This window comes from Chenopodium quinoa, unplaced genomic scaffold (genome assembly GCF_001683475.1).
Source record: "Chenopodium quinoa cultivar QQ74 unplaced genomic scaffold, ASM168347v1, whole genome shotgun sequence".
Classification (NCBI taxonomy): domain Eukaryota; kingdom Viridiplantae; phylum Streptophyta; class Magnoliopsida; order Caryophyllales; family Amaranthaceae; genus Chenopodium; species Chenopodium quinoa.
The window spans coordinates 520529-533907 of NW_018742904.1; the positions used below are offsets into that span (position 1 = coordinate 520529).

At 35.7% G+C, this 13379-nt stretch overlaps 1 pseudogene; it reads right to left on the reverse strand.

Moving 5' to 3' along the window:
• Positions 1–6201: 6201 nt before the first annotated feature.
• LOC110727392 lies at positions 6202–11838 on the reverse strand (annotated as a pseudogene).
• Between the last annotated feature and the right edge of the window lie 1541 nt (positions 11839–13379).

Consider the following 13379-nt stretch of genomic DNA (forward strand, 5'->3'; position numbering starts at 1 on the left):
GGATTACACAATGTTCGATGAATTGAATTAAATTCACACCATGCTCCGTATCAATTTTGGCCATATCATTGTCATTCAAGCCAAAAAATCACTGAAAAGAAGGTTTGGAATCTGACAAGTTAGGGGCATAAGTCAGAGGGAGAGTATTTGCAGGGAAGCCTAGTAGAGCTACAAACTCGCCAGGTAATGGAATTATTTACTCCCCTTTGAAGAGGAAAAAGATAGTGGTTAGAGTCCCAATGGTTAACAGCAGCTTGAAGAAAATCAAAATTGATGTTGAGTTGCATGTAACTTAATAGGGCGTCTAGGGGGTATATTTTAAAAGCTAACTTATCCTCACTTGAAAGGGAGGTTACCCATTGTTTTAATCGTTGCTCAAAAGTTTTCACCAATGTAATACTTAAAATAATAATAATAATAAAAAAGACAGTAATATATAAAAATCCTTTTGAGTAATACTAATTGTTGGTGTCGAATCAATGTGAGATGATCGAAAGCCTAGACGTAACCGTGTTTAAATAGACCAAAATTGTTCGATTTTTGGCAAATACGCTGAAAGGAAAGTTCACCCGCAGGTGTCGCGCGCAACTCAAGCAGTTGCGCTCTACATCCGCGCGCAACTGATTCACCTTTGCGCTACGTCCGCACGCAACCTATAAAGTAAGGTTGCGTGCGTCTAGTCTGTCGCAGCGAAATTTTGGTTATTTCCGTATTTCACTTAATAAATAATGAAAATTTTATTACGGTTTTATGATTAACTCACACGCTTGCCTTTTTTTCTTTTATTTTTCTTTTATCTTTTTTTTTCCTCATTTTGCCTTTTTTTTCTCTTCCTTTCCTTTTTCCTTTTTCTTATTTTATTTTTTTTCTTTCCCTTTCCTTTTTTTCCGTTCCTTTTTCGAGGGGGGTAAGTCAGGAAGCCTTTCCCTCCCACGGAAATTTTTGGAGAATATTTTTATGGAAAATAAAAATGCGATAAAAGACAAATGGCAATATATACAAATACGTCGTATTTACAAATATCGTATGTATAAAAAATATATATATACATTTTCCATAAATCAAAAAATAATAAAACTGGAATCAAGGTGCTCGGCGACTCCCGGAAGGTTGCTGCACATCCTGAAAAATCCAAATCAAAGATTATTACACATTCATGTAATACCTTTGATAAAATAAAAAATAAAGAGATAAAAAAAAATTTATTACCGCGACCATCTGATAATCACGACATGACAAAGCCACAAGGGCCCTTCGATAAGCAGCTCGGAAAGCTCGAAGGGTCCTCACCATGTCGTTCACCCGGTCTCTCGCGGAACCTGTTCCAAAAAAGTAAAGTTATAAAAATGTTTATGATACATAAAAATTTATGTACATATGCGAAATAAAACATACCGACTCAACTGTATCTGGGAAAAATGGTATGTCCTCATCCTCTGCTGCCGGAAGAATCTCGTGGATCATCGTCCTAAAGAATCGGTGTACATGATCTCTGCCACAGGATGCACCCAACCGCCCAGCTCGACCCTCTACAAAAAAATAAAAACAAACGAAGGGTTAATATCCGAACGTCGAAAAAATATAATAAAATCTAGAGAAAGGAGGACTAACCGGAACGAAAGCTGGAAAAGGAGTCAGCCTGGATGCAACAAAGGTCTGGTAAGAAGCCCCATGCAGCACCAGCTGCTCTGCAGGATAACTAAGGATCTCTTGAGCTCGGTACTCAGTAGAAAAAAGGTCCGGACGCAGCATCCGGATCGGAGGGTCCGCAAGAACCAAAGGCTTCTTCGACGAAAACTGCCAAACAACACACTCGCCTAAAAACCACGCGTCAGTCTGGTAAAACAAGGAGAGTCCCTGATAGAGCGCCCGAAAACGGCAGCGAACAACGTTTGCTCAGACAGCCTCAGGGACCCCCACGAGCAAGCTTCAAGGGCGGAGGTCGACCTACAAAATAAAACTTCATGCCAAAAAATGATGATGTCTAAAAAAAATAATATGGACATATGTTGTAAGACCATACTCACCGACGAACAAGTCGCCGAAAGAATCCTCTGGCAAAAATCGCCTGTTGTAGTAGCTAGTTTATACCGTATTACGACCAAACGATGGCCAATAGGAAAACGAGTCGACCTAAGCGTCCTAGAGGCTAAAAAAGAAAGGTACAAGTACCCAATGCCTAAAAGGCAAACAAAACCGTGATCAGCTTAAAGATCGGTGGAAAAAATAAAAAAAAAAACACAAAAGAAATAAACACGTACCTTAAGAATACAACCATGCCATGAAAGGAGATTCGAGGCACCTAAGTAGCTGCCGCGGAATCCATCACTCGGGTTGCCTTGCTCATAGCAGCAAGCATACGGTCATACGAAACCTCCGCCTAGTTCAGGTTATCCACCTGACCCAACTCACTGAGGCAAATGAGTAACCCGACGGCAAAACGCTCTCCCCGAGCACTCAGAATAGTGACGGAAAAAACATGAGCAATGTATATCCGAGCATGCTGCTCAGGAGTACACTGTCGATCAACCTCATCAGCCGACAACTCATCGCCAAGAACCGAGTACGAACAAAACTGCGCATACACGTGGAAGGTCGCCGCAAGACGATCCCCCACGAGGTCACGCAGTCTCTCGTCCGACCCCTTCACATTCCCCAAAATCACGGACTCGCCTCCAAAAGGAAAACCGGTGATCATGGAGAAGTCGTAAGGGGTAACTGTAATCTCTCCCCACGGGAAGTGAAAAGTGTTGGTGGAATCCCACAAAAACTCCAGCAACCCACGAAAGAAAGCTAGTAACGCAGGCTGACTCGATCAATCTCGAAGAGCCGCCAGTTGGGGACCGACCCCTAAAAGCACTATCACCTCCTTCACTTCCTCGGGTAAAGTCTCAAACCGCCCCCTCAAGTCACCCGAACCGTATAGGCACATGCTAGGCTCACTCTTAAAAGAAATTCGATTATGACGGGTCTGAAAAGAAAACCGAAAGAGAAAAAGAAGGAAATAAACACAAGATACTCACTATGTCGCGCCAAACTCGAATCGAAACATGGTGATCCGGGTCCTATTTAAGGACTTGCGGATCCCAGTTGGGAGGAGCCTCTTAAACCAACTCCTCGTGATGACATCGCTTAGCACCGACGTGTCGCTCCCGGCCTTCCTCACGAGCACGTGTCACCCTCTTTCGAGGGAAAACCACCTCAACAGGATCTGGTCCTCCTAAGACCTCCTCAGTATTAACAAACGGGGGAGAGTCCATGCTATAATTGATGGGATTTTAAAAAAAATTACACGATTGAATATGTTTTCTAAGTCCTAAGAGAAACATAAAGGCCAAATCCTAGACCCATTTCGGCAGCATGACGGCTGCAAAAAGGGAAAGACACTAAGTCGAACGCCACCCAATACTTAGGGGCTACGACGCCTACAATTGAACTCAGTAAATAGGGGCTCAAACGCCTATAAAGCCAACCTATACTAGTTCAACTAAACGTTCTAAAGATTATGTCTAAAAATATTGGAAGATAATAGTTTGTGGATGAATAATAATCACCCAAATATAGTTATCATCTACTAACAATTACTTTAAAGCTAGAAAATGGCAAACAAGAGAAAAAACATGCATTTCGCGCCATTTTTTTTTCAAACTCAAAATTCTCAAAACAAGGTTCATGAGCATAATTGTAGGCATAACACTACAGTTCATCTCATAATCAACAAGTATAACCAAATGAGCAGGAAAAGACAAGCAGATTCGAATTAGAAATCGAAGAAAAATGCGAAAAAAAAAACATAAACAACACATGCTCATACAACGTTCAATACTTAACCATTTTTCATGAAATTTTTTGCAAAATGCTCCTAAAACATAGTATAACAACATGGGACAAACAATTTCAAGAATTATGGGCCGAATCCAAAACCCCCAAATTTGAAATTTAGGGTTCTTCGGTTCGAAATTCCCCAAATTCGGCCAAAAACAAGCAAAAATAACGAGAAAACTTACATTAAATTTTGGTAAACACAAGTGGGATGCTAGATCTTCTTTCTTTGGAAAAGCAACGAAAACCGAGCTTTGTAGAGAGAGAAAGGGTCCAAAATTGTGAAACTGGCGTAGGAAGAAGAATGAGCACTGTTCGTGTTCTTCTGCTTTTTTTACTGATGTAAGTGTCACGTGCTTGGCATCCTAGCGTAACTCAGGAACTTGCGCTTGACTGGCCAGCGCGACTTACTGTATTGTGCCCGGATACTGGTCACTTAAAAGACCGGTATCCAAATTTTGATCCGTTTTAAAATTTTTCTAACGGTTTTGTACATTGTTAGATGTAATAACGTGCAAATTATCAAAATTAATTGCTTTACATTTTGTAGTTTATTTTCTTCTTTAATAGTTTTTTGCATCATCTTGCATGCACACCGTGCTTTGTGCCTGCCCCAAGCATACGTTTTGGATGTTTTTCGGAAAAGCGTCTACAAAATATCCCGTAGCGGTGCTTTACGTAAAAGCTCCCATAGACAGTTTGGCATTTTCCTATACAACCCTTAAAGAAATGTTACATTTTTCGTATTTTCGGCGTTGCTTAATAATAATACTGCGTACGTACAGCGTAAAATTGTCAGCGTATGTGCTGCGGTAGAACCCCTGTTTCTATTAAAGGCATTAGCTTAAGGAGTCGACGGTGCGCCGAACCATCGAAGCTAGACGACCCCCGTTGGAAGCAAATACGGTTAGCTTGAAAGCTGTCATGCTTTACCGGACAGTTAGGGTGCCGTCCACCTCTTGTATGCAGAGCAGCTCCAACTAAAACTGCACCCATTTAGACACGTCCCCTAGTCCTGAGGCGCGTGTTTTCATCTTGTGGACAAAACTGCTGAGAGAGTCGCTGATTTTCTTCTCTCTCACTGGATTTGGATATGTGCCTCCAGTCCTGAGACATGTATTTCCATCTTGTGGACATTGAGTATCTGTTTTGGCAGTGTATGTCAATCTATTATTCAAGTGTTAGGCTACGAATGTCGAAGCACCCCCCATTTATCATCTTTTACTTTGTTAAAATCATGGATTAGAGTTCCAATGACAAATCGAGGGACTTTAGACCGCCGATGACATATTGAGAGGGTATCATCCTCTTCTAATCTTTTAAAACTCAGTACCTTCTCATAACATGACATCACCCAGGACAACCTTTACTTGTAAAAGCGTTCTACACTAGCAAAGGGTCAATCTAGATTCTTTAGCGCACTAAATCCAGAAAATACCTTTTCTGGTCTTAACAACTACTTCTCTTGAACACTTAGCGAATCGAGAATAGTTTCGACATTCTCAACACTACTGAAAGATTCCTTATCTTTAAGGAACTTCGCAGAATGAATCTCGGATTTATTTCCTTGACTACATTGATTATCGTCTATTCTAGACTCGATCAAAGTAGGGGCTAAATGTAGACATCTACTTTTGGTCCCCTGTCTCGACCGGAAGTGCTATGACCATAAATAATCCCATCTTTGTGCTGGATTAGAGTAAGGAATGCTTATGGACTACTGATTAAGGCCTAAACAAAAAAAAACTAACTAGCTTGACCCAAACGAAATGAACCAAAGATCATTAACACTAAGCCCAATCAGAAATTAGGCGTAATCCCGAGATTAAACCTAATTTCAGACGGATTTAGAGCTCCTAGGTTAAAATCTAAGGCTGCCACAAGAAAATCCACGCGCAACTCAAAGAGTCGCGCATCCCTGCCGCGCGCAACTCACTAGGTTGTGCGCGGCATCCAGCGGAAGATTCAGAATTTCATTAATATACTAAATCGAATCTTACCATAAAGCCACACGCAAGACCTAATAGCAGCACAACCAAATCACTTGCGCGCGCCACCAGCTGCGGCAGAATCTCCGAAACCCTAAAATCACTCATATCTTATAAAAAATAGAGGTCCAATACGAGCTTTGATCATACAGAAAATTAGCCTAAAAGTCAGGAGTAAATTGGTACAGAGTATTAATTTGAAAATACATGCCAAAATCACACGGTGATCAATGTAATTAATGTTTACGAAGTATTTCAAGTTAATTTTCTACTTTAATTTATCTTGTCGGGCATTCATTAGCTTTTGCCATTAATAATAAACTTGAACATTAATTACGGACATTAAAAATAATTATGAACATTAATTATGGACATTAATATATAAGTGAACATTAACATAAAATGAAAACAACAGGAAACAAGGATATCTAAACAAAAGTTTTGACATGGGCTAGATTGCTTTACTATATGTCTATATGAAACCATAAAAATATATATAAATTAGAAATGACATACTATCAATTGAGTATATGAAATCATGAAACACTTCTGTGAGACTTTTCAAGTTCATTTGCACATCCAACTAACATCTCAAGAGAGTGCGGCTAACCAAATATAAATAGAGATACAAGATATACTTGATACTAGTACAACACATGTTACAGACTACAAGAAACCGAAACCAAAAAAAAAAAAAAAAAAAAAAAAAAAAAAATTAACATATAGTGATAATTGCCGCCCAAACTTCTACTTTGAACTACCAAAATAACAAGAAGGGAAAAAGTAAGGAACGGCAAAAGCACAAAAGTGGGAACTATATGAAGCTGCTCTAAAATTGGGGGCAACAGGTATTCATTCACCAACAAAACACTAAACTCTAGATGTCCCAAGCTTGCGTTCAAACAGGTGTTTGAGCAAATAGACTTGGAGAACACTCGCCCCAATAAGTGCTGCTGATTCAATAGATTGCCTTATTGATTGCTCTTATGCTCATTCCTTCGTTAACTGCATCCAAATCAGGCAAATTTCAAGTCATATTTCTCATGTTGTTAACAATGTACACAAGAACTACATTTTTTTTAAGTATGCGGGGAGAGAGAAAATCTTAAACATACAGAAACTAAGCTAAAAGATAAGGGAGAATTCCGCATTTCAATTTACAGCTCGTTTCACAACCAGCAAGAGATAACTTTAACTCTTTTTAAGTTTCACTCTCTAATGCATAAAACTGATTCTTGCCTATCCTTAACAGAGTTTACAAAGGCAAATTATTAGTTATTTTTCTTATAAAAAACATGCAATTTAGGATGTTATTTGGTCATATAACTTCCAAGATAGGGAAGCAAATTCTAGGCAAGTGCAAAATGGGGATTACAACAAAAATATCCAATTTCAATTTTATTATGCATAAGCATAGAGAACAGCTCTTAGCTGAATTTTAAATCAAACAATACATAATCACAAGTTCATGGTATAGTTCACTTAATGTTTAATTTAATCAAAATTGGCACGAGACTAAAAACAAGTCTGAAATATATATATATAGCTTGTAGGGCCTAAAAGATGAACTAATCTAATACTGTCTCTCACGAATAATAATAGTATTCATAGAATAACATTTTCCTGATAATTGCGTATTTTTGGCAAAGGTCTAATTTTGGAAATTTTGATCTAAACCTACCTTTAGTTACTTTAAGGTTCACTTTTGGAATACACAGGAAACATAATTTTTTTTAAATAAAGCATGATTTGAAATAAAAATATGTTCCCAAAGCACGTACTTATTGCTTGGCGATCGGTCTCAGCCTCTAACCAGTGCTGTTCAAACTGTATGCTGTAGAGAGCCTCCTCCAATTTATTAATCTGTTCATACACTGGACTCAAATGCTCTGCAAATTGTCACATTGGTCTCATAAGATTTTCCTTAAATGAAACAGTAGAAAAAATTTGTTCAAATAAGGCAATGTATTGAGCTATTACCATCTTTTGCATGATGGTCAACATATCCATAGTGACCGGTAAGCACATCAAAATCTATGGTTTCATGATACGGGGACCCTTGGTAAAGCAAAAGTTGTAGACCCCCTTCTTGTGGGCGATAAACTCAAACTTCTCACTAGTTTTGTCAAGAGTGTTATGGATTTGTTCACCATTAGGTCCTTTCACCTGGCATCAAGACAATATGCCAATAAAGAGTAAGAGAAAAGTTTGCATATTTTTTTTAATAATAATCTGTCCAAAGCATGAAGTTCAATTAAACGATAATAATCTGTCCACACCTCCTTTCTCCTCCAACCAAAACAAAATACATACCTACACTTTGGCATAAAGTCAACTGCTTTCTCATCAGCCTACTCATATAACTCATTCACCGTTCTTTGAGGTCCTAAATGACACCCAATTTCCAATATAATTGCCAGTCTTCTGTGCTATAAAATTCATCATTTATGGAATTGCTTCCACAAAGAATGTGACCTCTGGGATTTAGGACCTCATCCTCAATTAGGGAAAAGGAATCAATTATATCAGTATCATTGTCCACACTTAAGATACTTTACACATTTACTGTGTTTTCTTCACAAAGTACTTGACTGTGGATGTGGTGGTCTGTCAAGGTGATTTGTTGAGAAAAAAGGACCTCTACTGGTGCAGAGTCAGAAATTAGGCTTGAATGCCCACATTGCTCTATTTTATTAACAAGTTAGCAATTTAGTATCATGTATTGCGCTAGTGCGGATCATGGTTATAATGAGGTTTATAATCTAGCCTGAATTTATTTCTATAAAAGAGAGGGAGAGAAAGAAACCAAGTACAACAACTCTAACAAATATCTTCTTTTAATTATGGAACCCATGGGGCTTTTTATGTGATTGTATCAAAAGGTCATCCCCTAACGTCACATATACTAAAAGAGATGGGCCGGGGGGTCCAATCAATTCCAATCCATCTAAGATGCTAGGAGATAAAAGAGGAATTATTCGAAAAGATATTTTCTCGGTCAAGGCTGTTTATGATATCCATTATTTCTTAATTCGGATATCTGAGGTAAAATTATAGTGGTATCTTGGAGCTTTTGTTAGATTTCAATTATAGTGGTCAAGTGTTTATTTTAAAGGTCATTTTGGAAGCTTTGAATTGAAATTATTTTTCAGATTTAAATTACTCATTTAATATCTAATTTGGTTCGATTTTTTTTTTTTTTTAATGAAGGGGTCCGAATTTTTTTTAATTTTGGAAGGTCCGAAAATTATTTTTTTGTTTTGAAAGTGTTCGAAATTAATTTGGTTAAAAAGAAATTATTAGAGGGGGTCAAAAATATTCAATTATTTTTGGTGATTTTTGATATTAATTTGGTTAAAAAGAAATTCTAAAATAGTTTTAGTTTGCTCGTTTTGCGGGAAAGCAAAATATAAAGGTATGAATTATGTGTTAAAAGCTTTAAAAGCAAAGCATGTTTTGAGATTGGGTAGGCAATAATTGGGCATATAAATTAGAATTATTTTGTTCTTGTATTCATTAATTATTTAGATTCTGTTTTTGATCATGGGAATTAAATGTTATGTGGAATGAAAGCATGTATTTATGTGTAGAAAAGAATTGTATGGTTGGACACCAAACTTATATTCATGCACGAACTGTGTTATTTTCTTTTTCTTTTGGGAAGGGCTTTCTTTTCTTAGCTTCTTTTATTTACAAGATGCCGATAGCACTTTCTAGTAAGTACACCAAAATCAAAACTTTAATTAGGAAACCCTATGAAACACCCTATGACTTTGTTAGGAAGATCCGTTTTCACGGCTCTTAGTTATGTGATGTCATGGGAGACGAACAATGGGATCTTTCGGATCATATTTCAGCCTTAATAGATGAGCCACCCTACATAGCCATAAAAAACAAATTTGCGGATTTTAATTTGCTTAAGGGTCTACCCAACTATTTTCAATACAAATATCATATTATCATTATATTTATCATACATGCACCATTCATGTTAAACGAGGTAGAGGGAGACCGAAAATGACTTAGTTGGAAGGAGTTAGGAAGGATATGAAGCATATGGATGTGCATGAGAACATATGGATGTGCATGAGAACATATGGATGTGCATGAGAATGAGTTATTTGACCGTAAGGGGTGGAGGAGGAAAATTTGTGTGGATAACTATACAAAATAATCACTTTTGATTCATGTAGCCGACCCCACTTATGGAATTAAGGCTTTGATTGATTGATTGAAGCACCATTCATAGAATTTGCAAAGGTTAATTTTATTGACTAACTAATAGAATGCATTTTCTTAATCCATTGAAACATGATAAGAAAATACAGTATTCAAATTCCTCATGCAACAAGAAAAGAATTTTCTTAATTCCTTGTTCACTCCACTATTCTAAAAAAAAACAACAATCTAAGATGCTCTAGGGAAAACCAAAGTGAAATTACTTTCATGTCTTTTTCAAATTGAGAATCTGGTTTGAACCTTCTAGGTGAGACATGGAAATAAGCTAAGACTTTTATGATAGCATGGCCCATACAACTTGTAAGTTGTAAGCACAAGTGCACAACTACTCATATTTCATGTAGATGCCAACACCTTAGAAACAACAACAACAACAACAACAACAACAACAACAACAACAACAACAATAATAATAATAATAATAATAATAATAATAATAATAATAATAATAATAATAATAATAATAATAATAATAATAATATGTTGATAATTTCTATCAGCTTGGGATTTCGACAAGGAAAGAGGTTGATATTGGACTGTCTCGAGGAAATGGTGGAGCTCTCCGACCTACAGACGTGTTACTCTATTCTTGGGATCGAGGTCGTGATGTGTGTTGACTTGAAATGATATTCTCCTTTAACATAATTTGGGTTGTTTAACTTTGTTCCGGGGTGGGTTAAGACTGGTGCGGCTAATTAAAAGCAGGTCAAGTACGAAACAAGTTATTGGGCAATTGGTAATGGTTTTCTTCATTTCTTTTTTTCATCTCTGAGGGAACTGGATAAGGATGTTGTTGCGTTATTGAATTGAAGCAGGTTCAGAAGTTCTCTGCGACTCAAGAAATTGCGCTCGCGCTACTGCTCATATTTTCACCAGCATAGGCTTTGCTATAGCTAGAGGAGTGGAGCCCACGTTGTATCTCGGCTTGCCACTAATTTTTTGTAATTTGATTGACTTTAATTTGTTCATTTTAGATAATAATAATATATATTCCTATTGTTGGCTAATATCATTTAAATTTTGGCTTAATGTACAAGTGAGGTAATTTATATTGAAACATCAACAAAACAAATAAATAATCATATCAGCCAATAGAAATATCATATGAGGCAACATAATATAGGCTTAGACATATAATATATTAGACAACAGAATAAACACATCAGCCAATAGAAGAAATATATCAGCCAATATAAAAGTCAATATCAGCTAACTATAATATTATCTATTGTATAATATATTTATAAAAATAACAAGTTTTCATTAAAATTCATTTCAGAATATCATATATTCGAAAATTTTAATTACTACATAAGATAATTATCATATATTCTAAGGAATTTTCATAGATTTTCTGAATATCATATATGCAAAATTAAACCTAAGAACTTAAAAGAAGAAGAAGAAAAAAAAAAAAAAAAAAAAAAAAAAGAAACCTAGAATCTTAATCTTCTTCATCTTTCTTTTTGAGATTTTAAACTTGTTTTTTCTTTTCTTCTTCTTCTTCTTCTTCTTCTTCTTCTTCTTCTTCTTCTTCTTCTTCTTTCTTCTTTTGTTGTTGTTCTTCTTTCTTTCTCTTGTTTTGTGCTTCCTGGAATTTGTCTTGTTCTCTCTTTCTCTTCCTCAGTTCTTCGATTTCATTCATTTCCACTTTCTCATAGAGCTTCATCAGTTCGTCTTTCATCCTATCTCTTCATTGAAATAGATCATTTAATATTTTTTCCCAGTTATCAATCACATTTTCTTCTGGATCGTTTGATGAAGTAGAAGACTGAGAATTGTTTTTCATTTTTGATAAGTAAAAGAAAAACGTTTATTTTAGGAGAGAGAATATTTAAAACATGCAAACTTTGTGATAAATCATATGGTTTTATAGGAAAAAAAAAACCCTATCTTATTTGTTTTACCCTTTTTTATTATTAACTCTTTTGTTGGCTTATACTATCGTTTTCATGGCTGGTATTATTTTTTTAGTTTAAATTAGTTTTATTTCATTTTTATAATGTTATCATGTGCTTGTTTCAAAATAGAAATTTCGGGAAAGACTGGATAAATATCCTTATTCCAAATCCTTAATTTATCTTCAACCTCAAGCTAATATTCACAGAATGAGTATAAATTAGTCAATGTCAGACTTCAAGCAAAGAGATGGTAAAGCAAAAGCTAAAGATGTAGATGATGTAATACGTATAAGAGAAATAGGATCAACTTCAGCACCATTGAGATCATTTGAAATTGAAAAGGCTCAAGAGATTGTAGAAAATGTAGTTTCTAACTGGAACAAAGACCTCAAAAATAACATAGGGAAATTCACCATACTCAACCACATGAAAACTTTAGTTGAAAGTTATTTAATGGCAACTCTTGTTTGATTAAGCTTTAACGCTATTGAAGGTAAAGATTTTTATCCAATCTATCCATATTTGACTCCTTTAAAAATTGGTAAATCAATATTTTTTTTGAAAAGAGGCATTTTGTTTGTTATACTACTTAGTCTCCGTTTATAAAGTCGCGTTTACTTTCAATTTACAGAAACTACATAGTAGAATCTTAAATGCATGAAATTTCCTATATTTCACCGGTATTTTATTAAGTTCATAGAGTTGTTCATGCCAATAAATAAGTGGAGAGAAGAACTTATTATGATGTTAATGGAGAATGAAACATCTAACAAAATGTGGGGATTACTTGTTTTGGGGAAGGACATAATTGGGTTTAAGGACGAAGACGATGAATGTGGTGGACAAGTCTCAAAATTAGAATGGAGTGTAAGCTATGAGTGGCTAGGAACCTATAAGAAGGATCCGTATGAAAACATTATTACTGGATCAGAGTACAAGAAATTCAAGAGTATCATGGTTGATAGAAACAAAAGTAGCTATACTACTGAAGTTATGGATTTCGTTGCATTTGATTTCGATAATTACCCACAAGGATACTTAAGCAAGTTGAATTTGTTCCTTTATATGAACTGGTTTAGGGATGAGGACTCTAATTTAGCAACAGAGAATTACCCAATTGATCATTGGTCATCAGATGTATGGGAAGAAATTGAAATATGAAATCTTTTATAATATAATATATAATATATACTTTTAAATCTTTTTTTGTTTTAATTGGACAATAGATTTCTTTCATAGGCACATTTGTTATTTTGTTGTTTATTATAATTCTTTTTTGCCTTATATAATAATTCGTTGGCTTATATAATGTTTGATTTGGCTAATATGCTACTTATGTTGGCTGATATGATTGTAATATGGATGATATAGCTGGTGTGTTTTATTTAGTTCCATGTTTTAATCATTTTGATTTTGGCTGATACTTTTT